Below are 17,018 nucleotides of genomic sequence, written 5' to 3'. Positions count from 1 at the left end.
GAGAGTTACCACTGCTTGAACCACACACGGAGCCTTGTCTCGTTCTTGGGGGGATTCACTGTATGCTGTTGGAGACTGATTGCTAGGAGTGTAAGCTGATGTATGCTTTTCCTGCTCGTCTGCTAGCAGCTATTCGTGAGGTTCCAGGTTGGAGTGCTATTTTGTATCCAGTTCGGGAGTTTGATGTCCTGCAAGTAGCTGTGCCTGTCTCTCAGAAAGGGGCATATCGCCTAAACAGATTTTAACCCCTTGTCTGCTGAAACGGTCCGTTACAATTGGTGGCAAGCGGCGAGATCGTACCTACGGCCAGAAGGACAGCTACAGGAGACACCATTGCTCTGGATTTTACAATTGAGGGCAACGCATGTCCCAGTACAGCGACCTGACAGCACCAGCATGGAACCAGCAGTGGAGTACAGATACTCTTTGAGAGAATATGACCGTATGGTGTGGTTACGGCTGAACTTCTTCGGACCCAATCCACTGGAGAGATCCAAGCGGTTCGTGAAGAACTTAGTGTTCGGGACTCTGCTAGACAGAGCAGAGAGAGAGGGCCATCTGGCACGTTGGGAGGAACTCCAGCGGCAGGTACAGTTAAGGGAAGAGGAGAGCCCAGTCTCCATCCCACAGCAGCAGAGTGTCCTGCAGGGAACAGAGAGCCCAGTCTCCTTTCCCCAGCAACAGGACACTGTATTGGGAGCAGAGACAGTCGGTCTCCCTCCCCAGGGGCTGGAAGTATATTTGGGAGAGGAGCTTGTTACCCCCTCTCCCCATGGACAGTTTGATTTGTTGGGAATTGGGAGCCCAGTCTCCATCCCACAGCAGCCGAGTGAAGTGCAGGGAATTGGGAGCACAGTTTCCATTCCCCAGCGGCAGGCTGAGTTACAGGGGGCAGACACAGTTGGTCCTGTCCCCCAGCATCAGATGGATTCATTGGGAATTGGGAGCCCAGTCTCCATTCCACAGCGGCAGAGTATTTTATTGGGAATTGGGAGCCCAGTCTCCATCCCACAGCGGCAGAATATTTCGTTGGGAATTGGGAGCCCAGTCTCCATCCCACAGCAACAGGGCTGTTTAGCCAAAGGGGAGACAGTCGGTCTTCCCCCACAGCAGCATGGTGGTGTATCTAAAGGGGAGACAGTCGGTCTCCCCCTCCAACAACCCGTCTCCAACCAGGCTACTTCTGTGGTAGCGCTGGCACCAGGGCAGAGTACCGCTGGTCTCTGCCCACTCAGCAACCCACCAAGGCAGTCTACCAGTCCCCCACACAGCCAAGGTGAGGCACCTGGACATGGACAAATTTCTCTTCTACCCAGGTGTAGTAACCAGTTATTTTGGGTAGGCTGTACTGCTGTTTCTGTTTTGTGGGTGGGCTGCTGGACTAACAAGGGCACTGACCGGCAGAAGGTCAGATACCCTGTTAGTCTGTTTGGAAAAGGGGAGAAATGTGACAGGAGTCACTTTGGGCATGGGTGTTGTGGACCCCAAATTCCTTTAAAGAGGTTGGGAGGCACTATGTCCAGTCTTGTGTGGCTTTCTTATGTTTAAGTCACCCTGCATCTGTTATGGATGCAGGGTGACCAGGAGGGTGGTGAACACTGACACTATGGTTTGGACTACTACAAATGGGACAGTCATATTCATTACCAGTATCTCTCAGGAAATATGGAGATCTATCTTATTCCTATACACTGTAAGGCACAGGAAGGGAAACTCCTAATTTGGGCGTCCAGGAAATAGGAGAGACACCGTGTCTGCAAATTCAATGTGTATTAGCTGCAGAGAGAGGGGGGGATTGTTTCCAGCAGCCCCCTCCTAAAGAATGTCTACTGATTAACTAAGTGCTTCTGTCTAAAATAGGACAGTATGTTAATAGGGTCTGAGACTATTGATAAGTATGTTAATGAGCTCACCTGGCTGTAATTACACAGTCATTGTTCATGTGGTATTCTCAAAGTATATATAAGTGTTGTGTTTCTTTCAATAAATGAGAAGAGAGTTACCACTGCTTGAACCACACACGGAGCCTTGTCTCGTTCTTGGGGGATTCACTGTATGCTGTTGGAGACTGATTGCTAGGAGTGTAAGCTGATGTATGCTTTTCCTGCTCGTCTGCTAGCAGCTATTCGTGAGGTTCCAGGTTGGAGTGCTATTTTGTATCCAGTTCGGGAGTTTGATGTCCTGCAAGTAGCTGTGCCTGTCTCTCAGAAAGGAGCATATCGCCTAAATGGATTTTAACCCCTTGTCTGCTGAAACGGTCCGTTACATATGCTTTAAGTATTTTACATGTCTGCTTTATTGCCTAATTTCACTCTGTCTATGATCGAGTTTTTAGATAGGAATGTGTATGGCATTTTAACTTAAGCATATTCTATTGTGCTTATGCTGTCTTCCTGCTCGTGTCACTAATATCAGTGGATGCAGTATGTAAGTGTCCGTTTACTGATTATTAGTAGCCATTAAGCCTCAATATGACCGCCGCTGAGTGGTGTGACTCACGCATTATATTATATATTTTACTGTATAATCATATTGGGAGCGTGTGTGAGGGAGAGGCGAGATGATGTCTATGTAAACGGCAGCTGTGGTTGCTAGACAACCACGTTTGTTTATTGTGGAGACCGCTCGTAGCAGGAAGTGCATAGCCAATAGTGTGTTGCGTACATCACGACTCTGCCCTAGTGGGTGGGGAGTCGGAGGTATTTCTATTGCTGCCGTGCCACCATGGTCATGCCCCCGGTGAAGAAGTCGGAAGTACGAAATGCGCCGGGGCGTGACCAGGCGGCGTTACCTCGCCTTGTGTATGAGGAGCTTGGACACCCGGAAGGCGCGCGGTCCATGGCGTGGAGTATGGACACGAGTCCCGAAGGGTGCACACCTCCCTATGATGATTCATGCGGATGTTATGCTTGTAACATGTGAGTGCAACTTGTTTTTTATGTGCTGAATAAAGTGGTGTAAGCGTTATTACACTAGTGGAGTATTGTTCTTTCTCCTACATGTTGCTGAGTTCGGCTGATCACCTAACACTGTGTCTACCCTGAAGTTCTTAGTGGATGTGCCTTACCTTTGGCCGGTTTGCTCAGTCACGAGAGTGACTGAGCCATTGAAGTTGGTGAGTGTGCATTGCTTCTCCCCCCTTTGAGCACGGTGGTGGCGGTTCATGGTGATCCAGTACTATACCTGCACATACAATTTAACATCCCAGGAGTAACAATTGTGGACCATTGATATTATTCCTGCTGTCTTGGTGGAACTCATACTGACTGCATTCAGACTGTTTTATGTACTAGCAGTCATGATTACAGACTGATAGATGGTGAGGGGTTGTCACCATCCTTGGGCTACTGGAATATTTTATGTTTTTATGATATTTACATTTATTCCGTTTGTTATGATGTTACTTTTTAAGTAGCAACATTGTATATTATACATTTACTAGATACGTATCCTCACTGAGCGCTTGGGTGCTTGCTTGGGGTATCACGTTTGTGTAAGCTTTTTTATAGGCTTGATGGAAAACCTTGAAAAGTTTATTTATAAAAAATATATAGTGATGATTAAAAAATAATAGAATGTGTTCCAAACCAGATCAGTGACGTTGCTGGGGGGTCACAGGATGACCGAGCCACTGGGTGAGCCGGAACTGTGTAGATGATGACAACAGGGAACCAGGCAGGAGGGAGAAGGATCTTATGTGCCAAAAGCAGACCGTACCAGCCGGTGCACAAAGCAAGGTCCATAAAGACATGGATGAGCGAGTTTGGGGTGGAGGAACATGACTGGCCGGCACAGAGTCCTGACCTCAACCCCATAGAACACCTTTGGGATGAATTAGAGTCCAACATCATTACCTGACCTCACAAATGTGCTTCTGGAAGAATGGTCAAACATTCCCATAGACATGCTCCAAAACCTTGTGGACAGCCTTCCCAGAAGAGTTGAAGCCGTTATAGCTGCAACGGGTGGGTCAACTCAATACTGAACCCTTTGGACTAAGACTGGGATGCTATTAAAGTTCATGTACTAAAGGTAAGTGTCTCAATACTTTTGAAAATGTAGTATATTTAAATTGTAATTCTTGAATTTGGACCTTTTTTTGCTCCCATATTTTTTTGTTTTAATGATTATTTTTTATTTTGTGTGATCCATGAGTGGTGCCTGTGTTCCTGTCAAGCAAGACTGGGATGCCATTTAAGCTCATGAGCGCGTAAAGGCAGCAGGTGTCCCAATACTTTTGACAACATAGTGTGTGTATATAAATATATATAGTTGTAAAGGCCATACTACAGCTATATGATGACACTATAATTTTAAGGGGCTGCATATACACAAAATTCAGTACCTTCACAGATATTGAAGCTGTTCAACTATAAAGAGGTTGCAATTTGGTGTAAAATATGGAAGCCCAAAGTTGTGAAGCTAGTAGCAAAATTAAGTGCCCATAGATTCTGTGAAATGCATATAGAAACTTTAAGCAGTAGACATACATGTTGACTTCCAGTATAAATATATGGTCCCCTGTGTTTCCTTTCTGGCGCTTGATAGGATACAATGAGATCCCCGTGGGGGTTATTGGAATAAACTATTGTTGCAGAGATAAGGTGGTTTGTGCATTTTTATGCTACCTCTGTTTCTGGTTTAAATCAGGCCACTAGCTACAAACTGTTTCTACACTAGGGGGTTACCAAAAAATTCATTATATTTACATTGTGTACATTGTGTACTATCATTGCTTTACCATTCATTGTTTGACAGACAATGCAAGGTGCAGCAGTCCTCCTTCACAGCATATATGGTCAAGCACAAGTCAAGAGCCCTAGACCTCATCCTTCCCCCTTTTTACATCACAAGTGGGCAGGCTGGGACCAAAAGGCCCAGGAACTGTGCAGACACAGTTAATGACTCTTTTTCCCCCCTCAGCCTGAGCCAGCCACTAACTAACTAGTGCAGCAATAAACAACCTGACTACATACGTATCATTTAGACCAGGGGTGTCCAAACTATGGCCCTCCAGCTGTTCAGGAACTTCAATTCCCATGAGGCATTGTAAATCTCTGACGTTCACAGACATAACTAGGTATGATGGGAATTATAATTCCTGAACAGCTGGAGGGCCATAGTTTGGACACCCCTAATTTAGACATTTTGCCTGAGCAATCCTCTCAAAGGAAGCTTTGCTTGTTGTGTCAGAAGAAGAAGGGGAGGGAGATGGAGAACCAGTGCTGCTGTGTCCTGCAGCTTTTTCAGAACTTGGAGGGGGCTGTGAGGGGGAAAAATGTTGTGCCCTGATTAGGAAATGACCCAAAGTATGGCTCCAAGATGATGCAAAGCAGGGCACCTGATGCTGGAGGGAGTCTACCCATTTATGCAGTGCCAAAACCAGAAGTGAATTGAACTTTCATAAATGAGTAAGCCTGGAGTGGGCCACTAAGCCCTGAACTTCCCAACAAGCCCCTTTATTTTTATTGCAGTATTGTAGCTGGTACAAAAATAGATTCTCCACAACATGGAAATTTCTGAAAACTCAATTTTAAACATACAGTAGTTTTTTAATCTCTAATACAGACACCATGTTTACAACAATTTTCTTAAAATTAAACTAGAGGTTTTGTTCAGATGAGGGGTCTTTAAAAAGTTTTCACACTTTTACACTGCCTGGCCAAGAAAAAAAAAAAGTCGCCACCAAAAAAAAAGTCACACACTCTAATATTTAGTTGGACCGCCCTTAGCTTTGATTACGGAACGCATTCACCGTGGCATTGTTTTAATAGGCTTCTGCAATGTCACAAGATTTATTTCCGTCCGGTGTTGCATTCATTTTTCAACAAGATCTTGTATTGATGATGGGAGAGTTGGACCACTGCGCAAAGCCTTCTCCAGCACATCCCAAAGATTCTTAATGGGGTTAAGTTCTGGACTCTGTGGTGGCCAATCCATGTGTGAAAATTATGTCTCATGCTCCCTGAACCACTCTTTCACAATTTGAGTCCAATGAATTCTGGCATTGTCATCTTGGAATTTGCCCATGCCATCAGGGAAGAAAAAATCCATTGATGGAATAACCTGGTAATTTAGTATATTCAAGTAGTCAGCTTCGAATTATGTGTGTGGAAATACTCTTACTTTCACTATTAAACATAGCCCTGAGTTCTACTTTTGTTTTTCTATGATTTGATTTCACCAAACCTTTAAGTAATCGCCGATTACGATCAATCAGGATTTTTTTCTGACCACATTTCTTCCTCGAAGACGATGGTTCCCCACTATCCTTCCAGTTTTTAATAATGCGTTGGACAGTTCTTAACCAATTTTAGTAGTTTCTGCAATCTCCTTAGATGTTTTCTCTGCTTGATGCATGCCTATAATTTGAGCCTTCTTAAACAGACTAACATCTTTTCCACGACTACGGTATGTGTCTTTCGACATGGTTGTTTAAGAAATGAGAAGCTACTCATTGCATCAGTTGGGGTAAAAGAACTTGTTGCCCCCTGAAAGATAATCGCCTATGCAGTAACTATCCAATAGGAGGTTCTTGCCTATTAGCTTAGTTAATTCCATGTGGCGACTTTTTTTTTTGGCAAGGCAGTATACATTTTCTTTGTAAATGGTGAGGGCAGGGGGAGTTTTGCTGATGGCGTTTAAAAGTTGGTACGACGTTGGGAAAAATGCATTATAAAGGAAGGTGACTATGTAGAAAAGTGATGTAATTTGTTTATGAAATTCTTAATAAAAAAGAGTTTTAAAAAAGTGCAAAAAGAAGAACCCTCGTATTTGTAAGTATTTACTTGTGATGGTACCTTTTACTGTCTGTCTTTGTTCGTTTAGCCTTATTTTTTTTTATTTAATCAGAGGTATAGCAGATTCATCTGTACTTTTTCTTTTTTCTTTGCTACTTGCTTAAAAAAAAAAAAAAATGAATTAATGCGGAACTCCAAGCAGATATAAAAGCCTCAAATTAATGCAACCCTGTATTCATAAAGCAGACAGTGTATGTACCTAAATTTTGACTTTGTTCAGTTGCTTGCAGTCCCTATATCACAGACTGGTAAAGTTTGAAGCTGCACAAAGAGCTAAACAGTTGTGCTGCAGTGTAAGGAGTGTTCAGGTGGACAGGGGGCACAGAGTGACAAAAATATAAGCTTAGCAGTCTGCAGGTTCTTTTACTGTTCATTCACACGATGAGAGTGGCAACAAGACCTGTAAGTGGAACTGCACTGCAGCAGAAGAAAATGTAGGTCCTCTGCCCTGCCAAACTTGACTGTTCTGTGTGACAGAGCCAAGTAATTCTCAGAAACTGAATGAACATAAATACAAGCAGTCTACTGCTATGCATTCCATCTCTGTACTTTGCTGTTTGCCCAGCTTTCAGCTTTAAAAAAGGAACAAAAAAAAAGCAAGTTTGACTATGTCACACATTTTGTAACCATGCTGAAAACCAATTTAGCGTTTTCAACCTGTCCAGTTTTGTTTCTATTTTAATGCAACCTGATAGGAAAATCAATGTTGCATATGCTTAGATTATTTTGCTTTAGGGTACACTCACACCGGCACTTTTAACTGATCCTGTGCATGGTTCACCCCTTTGGGCCGGTTAGTGTGTGTGGTGTGAGAACTCCAAACCATGCCCAGGATCAGTTAAAGCATTTCTTTTTTTTCTTTTTTTTTAATTAAATAGATGTTTATTGAAATGTTACATTGAACAAAAATAGTGAACAGAAAATAAAAACTTTTATAAAAAAATGTTATCACAAAAAAATATTTTGCGTTAGGTATGTAAATAACATCAATTTTCAGCCAAACAATTAAACAGAATGTTTAAAGCGCATTACATTCAGCTAAAAAATGAAGAATGTCAGTTAGGTAATCCAATGGTCAAAATTTGTAATTACTGTACATATGCTGTCATTTATACCAATATAATGTCTTAATAATAGAGATTTTCAGTTAATGAAACAAGGTAAGGGAGAAAAAAAAAAGAAAAATAGAGAAAAAAAAGGGACAGAGGTATCTCCATCTTGCTGTATAAAGACCATGTGTAGATTATATCCAATATCTTGTTTAACGCCTGATGACCATGTCATATTCTTTAGAAAATTTAAATATAACTCAAAAATTCAAGGTTTTGTTGAATTTGTCAGTGGTTGCATTGCTATTACCCTAGTCTCTTCCATGACATAGAGGCTTTCTACCGAACGGAGCCATTCCATGAGTGTAGGAACATGTGTGGATTTCCAGTATTTGGGCACAGTTAAAGCATTTCCTACCCCAACACTTCATATTCCTGATATGTGTCTGCCTTTCCATGTACTTGTATGAGAAACTATCCTCTTTGTATTGCTTACTTTGTGTAAAATCCCTGATGTTCTTGCCAGTCCCCTTGCTTTCCTATTTCAAACTGACCACACTAGGCATAGAAGCACATCTGTCCCAGCGTGATCCGCTCTAGCTGTGCTGGGAATTCCCCTGCACAGACTTTTACTGCGAAGATCAGTGTGCTGTTGCTTCTCCTCCCCCGGCTCATATGCAGCAGAGAACAGAGGGAAAGTGATCACTTATAAAAATGGAAAACAAGATATTTATAATGTTTTTGTTTTATATCTATATACAAATGTTTTGCCATTTATTTATTTTTATTTATTTATTTATTTATTTATTTATTTATTTTTGCCATTTATTTCTATTTCAAACTGAATGGGTTGTTTCACAAGGTTATCGTTTACAATCACTTTAAGTGTACTGTGTCTGGTACCACTTGGAAGAGGTGGTCCTGGGCATGGTTCACTTGTGATCCAGTACGGTTTGCTTCAGTTTGAGTGCAAACCATGCCAGAGCGCAGACTTCTCCAAGGATAACAATGTACTGAAGCACGGATCACTGGTCTGCTTAGCACAGGGATGTGCCTGGGAACACTTCCTTATAGTCCATAGTAGTCTAATGTCCTGTGAGTTCAGGCTAGCGAGGAGTGGGGAAGGAGAACATTAGAACTTGTGTGTGGTAAAGTTTAACTGGCCCTAGTGTGAGTGCACCCATAGAGACATACTGTACAAATGATTTAAATGATCATACAAAAGTTTACATGTGCACTTTTAGATGGCTACTAAGCTAAAGCATCCACGTGACTACACAGTCACTAATTCCTTGTAATTTTCATCCCTGAAACATGATATATGGGAACAATGGCAATTGAATTCCTTCTTATATGACAGTGTGTAAGCATGTGGATCTTTTTTTGCTAGATGTAACGCCAACATCAATTCCCATTGTTCTTATACATTTAATTGCCACTCATTAGAAGACTATTCATGAAACTTAAATTACTGAGAAGCCAGGATTTTTTTTTAATGATATCCTATTGCAAGTGCACAATGATAACATGTCACAACTTTTCGTTCTGTATGGTTTCACCAGAAAATTCAGCTAGTTAATTTCTTTCTAAATAGTGTTAAAAGAGAACATGCATTCCTGGAGTTTATATTAATTTTATTTTCAGAGAACAAACTGTTCTAATGTTATTCTTACAAACACAGAATACAATTAGCACCCATTTATAAAAAGCTAGAAAATGCCTTTAAGCTTTACAATACACAACACAAAGACGCAGAGAACAACAGAATGTACACTGATGTATCTACAGTTAAAGCATATGTCAATACAGAACATGTCAAGGTGATTATTTGTGAAGAAATTCCTGTGGTGTTTTTTTTTTTTTTTTTCATATTTACATGCTTTTCAATTCATATTGCAACTGCTATACCTTCGTAATCTAATAGGTTTACATAGATAGGAATTTGTTCAGGAACATTTACACCATCATACTATCCCCTGTTCACCTGGCACATACAGCTGCTTTCCTGTCTGTCTATGTTGTCCTCTATTCCATTACTACTTATGAGCTAAGCGTGCATGAAGTGTTGACATATCAATTTTGTTTTCTGTGGTATTGGCATTAGCAAAAATGAGTGGCAAATCATACATTTTTATTTTATATGATCTCCTGTAGCATCAATATTGATCTCTGGAACAACTATTCCTATAACACAAAGCTGTGAAAACCACAAGAGTTGGTTTTGGATCAAAGAATACATAGTTTTATTAAAGTGATACTAAAGTATCCATTTTTTTGTAAAAAAATAACAAACATGTTATACTTACCTCCTCTGTGTAGTGATTTTTCACAGAGCAGCCTCGATCCCCCTCTTTTCGGGTCCCTCGCGGGCTCTCCTTACCCGTCCCTCCTGCTGAGTGCCCCCACAGCAAGCAGCTTGCTATGGAGGCACTCGAGCCAAGCTGCTGCTCTGTGTGTCCATTCGCTGACTTTGATTGACAACAGCGGAAGCCAATTCCGCTTGCTATGTGTCTCAGCCAATCAGGAGGGAGAGTCCAGACAGCCGAGTCTCTCATACAACATCACTGGATCGAAAAATTTGTTCCCAAACCAAGACCCTTGAACATCACTACTCTGAACAGACGACCATTAAGAAAAGGCATAGTAGAATTTGAGACCACCACATTCACCCTACAGGTTGGTGTCCTCCATAAGGAGGAAATTATCCTATCACTTATTGACTCTTCATTCCTGTCTGTAACTCTTAGATTTCCAAGGCTGTAACAACACAACCCCTCGTTTGACTGGCTTAATGAGGAATTAACCTCCTGAAGTACATACTGCCAGCAGAACTGTGTACTTCCTCCAAAAAGACTAACTTCCTAAATAGTTCAGCTCACTAAACAGTACATAATTCCACCACATAAGATCAGAGTTACATAGTCAGTAAGGTTGAAAAAACACACCAGTCTATCCAGTTCAACCTGTGGTATTTCAGTGTGCTTGTGTTTATGTCAATAGTACATTGTATATCCCTATATGTTGTGATTGTTAAGGTGCCCATCTAATAGTTTTTTTAAACTATAGACACTTCTTGCTGATACCACTGCTTGTGAAGAGAATTCCACATCCTTACCATCCTGACAGTAAAGAACCCTTTATGCGATTTAAGGTTAAACATCTTCTCTTCCAACTTCAGTAAATAATGGTATTCGGTTAAAGGAGTTCCCAATCTCAACAATAGGAATCCCACTTGGATCAAAGATCGTCCATTTATTGGTACCCTAAGGTAGCAGCCCAGACCCTTCAACAAGGGTCCATTGCCATATTTTCATCCATTCGGGCCCGATTGATTGGAAGTTAATCTCTCCAAGTGGCCCTCTCTTATCACCCACCCACAGACCCTCTATTGAGCAGGTCAGTCCAGCACAGTCATCAACCTTTTTTTAAAAAATAACTTCAGTGAATGGCCGCATGTCTTTTTAAATTCCCTTTTACCGAAAAGATTTTTCCCTATGTTTGGGTCACCAGTACAGTATTTGTACATCCCTATCATATTCCCTCTCAAGCGTCTCCTTTCCAGAGAGAATAGGCTCCATGATTGTAGTCTTTCCCTATAGGTGAGATCCTCTAGTCCCTTCACTAGCTTTGTTGCCCTTCTCTGGAATCTCTCCAGTTCCAGCACATTCTTCTTGAGGACTGGTGCCTAGAACTGGATGGCATACTCAAGATGCGGCCACACCAGAGTCTTGTAGAATGGGAGAATTATTAATTTATGTCTGGAGTGAATACCCTTCTAATGCATACCAATATTCTGTTGGCTTTGCTTGCAGCAGCTTGGCATTGCATGCCATTGCTGAGCCTGTCATCTACCAGGACCCCCAGGTTCTTTTCTGTCCTAGATTCTCCCCCTATTGAGTAACTTACTTTTGTATTTTTAGCACCCAAATGCATTACTTTACATTCTTCAGCATTAAACCTCATTCGCCATATAGTTGCCCAACCAAGGTCTTCTGTTAAGTGTTCTACATCCCGCTCAAAAGTTATGGCCCTGCTTAACTTTGTATCATCCGAAAATATTGAGATTGAGCTATTTATCCCATTCTCCATATAGTTTATGAATAAATTAAATTGAATTGGTCCCAGGACAGATCCTTGGGGGATACCACTTACCACACTGGATCATTATGAGTACCAGCTATTTATCACTACCCTTTGGACCCACCCCTGTAGCCAGTTTTTAATCCAGGTACTCACCCTATGGTTCATGCCAACAGACCTCATTTTGTAAAATTAACATTAGTGGGGAACTGTATCAAATGCCTTTGCATAATCCAGATATACCACATCCACAGGCCTTCCTCTATCTTGATGGCAGATAAATTCTTCAAAGAACGGTAATAGATTGGTCTGGCAAGAACGATATTTCATGAATCCATGATGATTACTACTAATGATACTGTTTTCATTACTAAAATCTTGTATATAGTCCCTTATCATCCCCTCCAATAGCTTTTAGACTATTGATGTTAGGCTAACTGGCCTGTAGTTCCCAAGGATATATCTCACCCCTTATTTAAATATTAGTACCACGTTGGCTTTTCTCTAATCAGCTGGTACCATTCCAGTTAGTAAACTGTCCATAAAAATTAGAAACAATGGTCTAGCTATTACCTTACTGAGTTCCTTAACCTTAATAGCGGTATTCCTGAGTGTGGCTCTGGGTTAATATTCAGTGCCAAAAGCGGTAACCCAGAGCAACACTCAGGATTACTCCAGAATGAAACTTACCTTCCCCTGCAATCCCCCGCAATCCCCCGCCGTGCTCCCCAGCCTTCCTGCAGCCATCCCCCTCGCTGTGTGTTCGCCCAATGCCTTCTTCCCTTCCCTGTGAGCGCCACGTTGCAGGGGGGTGGAACCGGCGGGGGATTTAAAAAAAAATTACATGATACAGTGTAATCTGTTAGGATTACAACTTTGCATCATGCCATTTCACCTAGAGGCTTTTCCAGTGCCCTGCTTGTACTTTTTGCGGTACTTTGTGCCTGGAAAATTGATAATGCCCATGGCGTCCAAAAAGCATTCTTTTAGCTCAAAAACGCTTTTGGAGGAACTGGAAAACAACGACGGTGAATCAAAAATATTTGAAGAACTCAGAGATAGCGATAAGTGGGAGAATTCGTCATCAGGTACTAAAGTGACAACAGAGACGATTCTTTGACTGAGCTCAGCGATGTGCGGACTTGGTGCTCTATTGACTGTGGTATGGATCAGGCAGCGACCCCAAGACTCCCATTTACTGGAGCACCTGGTATGAAAGTTGGCGTTGACCATGACAACCCCTTGGCACACCTACAATTATTTCTAACCAATGAGGTTATTGTAAAAATAGTTACCAAGACAAACTATTTTTCTTTTAGTTTTTTTTCATCAAAGAAATGTAGCAAAATACACGTTGGCCTAAATTTTTAAAGAACAATTATTTGTTTGCAAAATTGTATAACAGAAATGAAGAAAAACACAAATGGTCTTTTTTTTTTATCTATTTAACAAAAAATAAAAAACCCAGTAGTGATTAAATACCACCAAAAAAGCTCTAGTTATGTGAACAAAATGATAAAAATGTAGTTGAGGTATAAGGTTTTTTTTTTTTTTTTAAATCCTAATGTAGACTGTGCTTCAAGAGAAAAAGCCTTCTAAGTGCAGCATCCCCCTCAGCCTCCCTAATGCTTACCTGAATCCCCTCTCAATCCAGCGATATCCACGACTATCTCAGCCATCCAGGTCTCCCCTCCTCATTGGCTAATAAATAGCAGCAGCGCCATTGACAGCAGCGGGAGCCAATCAAAGTCTGTTAGCCAATGAGAAGAGAAAGGGGGCAGGACTGAATCTCAGCTCCATTTCTGAATGGATACAAGGAGCTATGACTCGGCTCGGGTGCCCCCATAGCAAGCTGCTTGCCGTGGGGGCACTCAAATTGAGGGAGGGGCCAGGAGACCCAAGGAGGGACCTGAGAAGAGGATTATCTGGGCTGCCCTGTGCAAAACCAACTGCACAGAGGAGGTAAGTATAACATGTTTGTTATTTTTATCGAAAAAAAAAAGACTAAGGTTATCTGGCATTTTAATTGAGGATATGAAATGCTATTTTAAGTAGTATGTTCTATTTCCTGGGGTAGTAAACAAGGGCCATGTACACTTTACTGATTTACATTACATCGACCGCGCTTTTCCATTTAACGCTGCCTTGGGCCAATAAGTGACATTTATGCTTTTTAGACCATAAAATGAAATTATCGTAGATCAATTCCAATATTTTCGAGAGGAATTGTAGGTGTCTGAACAAATAAAACAAATGATTTGCTTCCCTGTAAGACTGACCCGATAACAAATTTCACTTGTGGAGGATCAATAGATAGCAGAGTAAGGCAAAGAGAACATCAATGGGACAAAAACATTTTTTATTAAGGACAAAAATTAGGTGCTAAAATAAATTAAAACTGCAAAACAAGTGATAATGATAATACCAAAATGTGGGAGAATAAATCACATTTGCATTTAAATTAGGCCTAAATGTTGGCACTGAATGCACAAGTTAATGCAAATGTGAAAGTGCTTAAATGTTAAATGTTAGCCTTTAAGCATATCAAAGCACAAACACAAAAATTATTTATATATCTCAACTTATAAGTTTTTTTAGAAATTATGTCTGCATCTTCTTTTTTAACTGTTGATCCTGTAAATAACACACTTCATGAACTAGGTTGGATACTTCACTCCTGCCTCAGTTTAAACCCAGCTCTATAACCTTACACAAATCTTAGTATTTGCTGTATCAAATATTTTCAGACTGATCAGTCCTTCATGGTTGCCAATTATGTTACCAAAAAAGATTATGCTGAATGCAACCTATTTTAGACTTTTTAAAAAAAAAACTTTTTATCCTGATATTAGCTTCAATAACCACCTTTCCCCAGTTTGGTAGTTTAACGTGGTTTAACCCCGATCAGACTTACTGTACCATGATTCTGCCAGATAGTTTGTAATCTGACCACCATGATGAACAAAGCCTACCAAAACTTGTTGAACTTTTTCATCAACTTACCCAAACACAAGAAAAGACCAGCTTATCAAGTTTGTTTGTTATTAAAAACACAAACAATAAAAAAAAATGATACAAAGATTAAAAACAAAAATAAAATAATAAAAAAAATTAAAACCGACTAAGACTTGTTGAAACTTGTCAACAAAGAACACAAGAGAACGCCTGGATCAAGCTAGTCCTTTGTGTCTTCAAAAAAACTAAAATATTCAAAATTGAAGAAAAAACTTTTAAAACCAACAGATTTGTTGAACCTTTTTCAACAAAAGAACACCAGAGGAAGCCTGCAACAAGCTACCTTTGTGTCTTTAAAAACAAAAACCAAAATATTAAAAATTGCAGAAATTTTTTTTTTAAAACCAACTGATTTGTTGAATCTTTTTCAACAAAAGAACACCAGAGGAAGCCTGCAACAAGCTACCTTTGTGTCTTTAAAAACAAAAACCAAAATATTAAAAATTGCAGAAAATTTTTTTTTAAAACCAACCGATTTGTTGAATCTTTTTCAACAAAAGAACACCAGAGGAAGCCTGCAACAAGCTACCTTTGTGTCTTTAAAAAAAAAACTGGAAATTGTGAGATTTTTCAAAACTCAACAATAAAAACGACACCCTATGGTGGTTTTCAAATAACAACTTCATTCATGTAGCCACCGCAAAAATGATGCTTGGTAAGCGTACACAGAACAAAACAAACAATAAAAACAAAATTTTCCCGTTAAAGATATATCCTCCCAATTACATTGACCGGTATGTAAAAGTTAATCTGACATATTTAACCATAATTATGGGAAATTTTTTTCTTAAAAAAAAACTCTGTGGTGTATCTTTCCTAATACCCACGAAAACAATTTTTCATTGTTTTTCCTAGATTAATTGTTGTGGCCTTCAGATTACCGGAAAACTGCCTCAGTTTAAACCCAGCTCTATAACCTTACACAAATCTTGGACTACCGTGAAACTGCCTCAGTTTAAACCCAGCTCTATAACCTTACACAAATCTTGGACTACCGGGAAACTGCCTCAGTTTAAACCCAGCTCTATAACCTTACACAAATCTTAGTATTTGCTGTATCAAATATTTTCAGACTGATCAGTCCTTCATGGTTGCCAATTATGTTACCAAAAATATATCTGAGAGTTAATCTCAGACAATATTTGGGTTAATAATGAGAGATCTATGACTGTGTGAAAACTTTAACACAACAATTATTTATTTGTATAAGGTTTGCCAATTCTACATAATTTACAACAATATAACTATTGTACATACTACAAAATGTATAATTTTCCTAGTTTAATTGAACAAATACAATGCCTAGAGTATAGACTCATATACACACACTATGACTGACACAAATAAAATATACAATGTACCCTTAATCCTTACTCCATAATTACCTCTAGTGATGGCTCTCGCTCTCCCATGCCAAACAGGAAGTCACCCTGTCTCACCGAACCTAATATAGACCCATATCCCATAGCCTTGTATAGGGCCATTCTCATTGGTTCAGCTATCTTGCTTGTCACTTCCTGTGGGCGTATCTCTTCCCAGATTGGACCATTTCCCCCTCCCATAGTTACGCCTCTTTCTAACCACTCCTTTTTCTGTGTGTGGGGGGGTGTGTGTTTACTCCTCACTGTGGAGTAGCTCTGAAATGGCTACTTAAGATATGCAAGATGTGTCCTGGCTCCAGAAAGTCTCACTTCCAGGATGTAAACATGGGTTGATACTATCCGTAGGTATTTATATGTAAATAGCCAGCTGGCCTTTCAAAGGAATGTGTTACCCTGGATTAATTAATTACTAAAAACCAGTCCGTCTGGCTCACGCAAATCTATCTACACTAAAATTCCCAAGTATGAGTTTGCAATCAAAAATGGGTACCTTTACTACTTTCATTAATATATATATTTACAATTACTGATGGAGTTTTATACATAAACCCCTCATCCTCACAAAACGGTAAGAGAGATTACGCCTAAACCCCATATGGCAACACTCCTCTGCTCTATATATGGATGGAGCCATGTTTCAGGACCGGTAAAAGGGGGGGGGGGCTGGAGGGGCACCTGCCCTGGGCAGTTTC

The sequence above is a fragment of the Pelophylax lessonae genome, assembly GCF_965119305.1.
Source record: "Pelophylax lessonae genome assembly, chromosome: 12".
NCBI classification, from domain to species: Eukaryota; Metazoa; Chordata; class Amphibia; order Anura; family Ranidae; genus Pelophylax; species Pelophylax lessonae.
Note: the sequence above shows the minus strand (reverse complement) of the source record.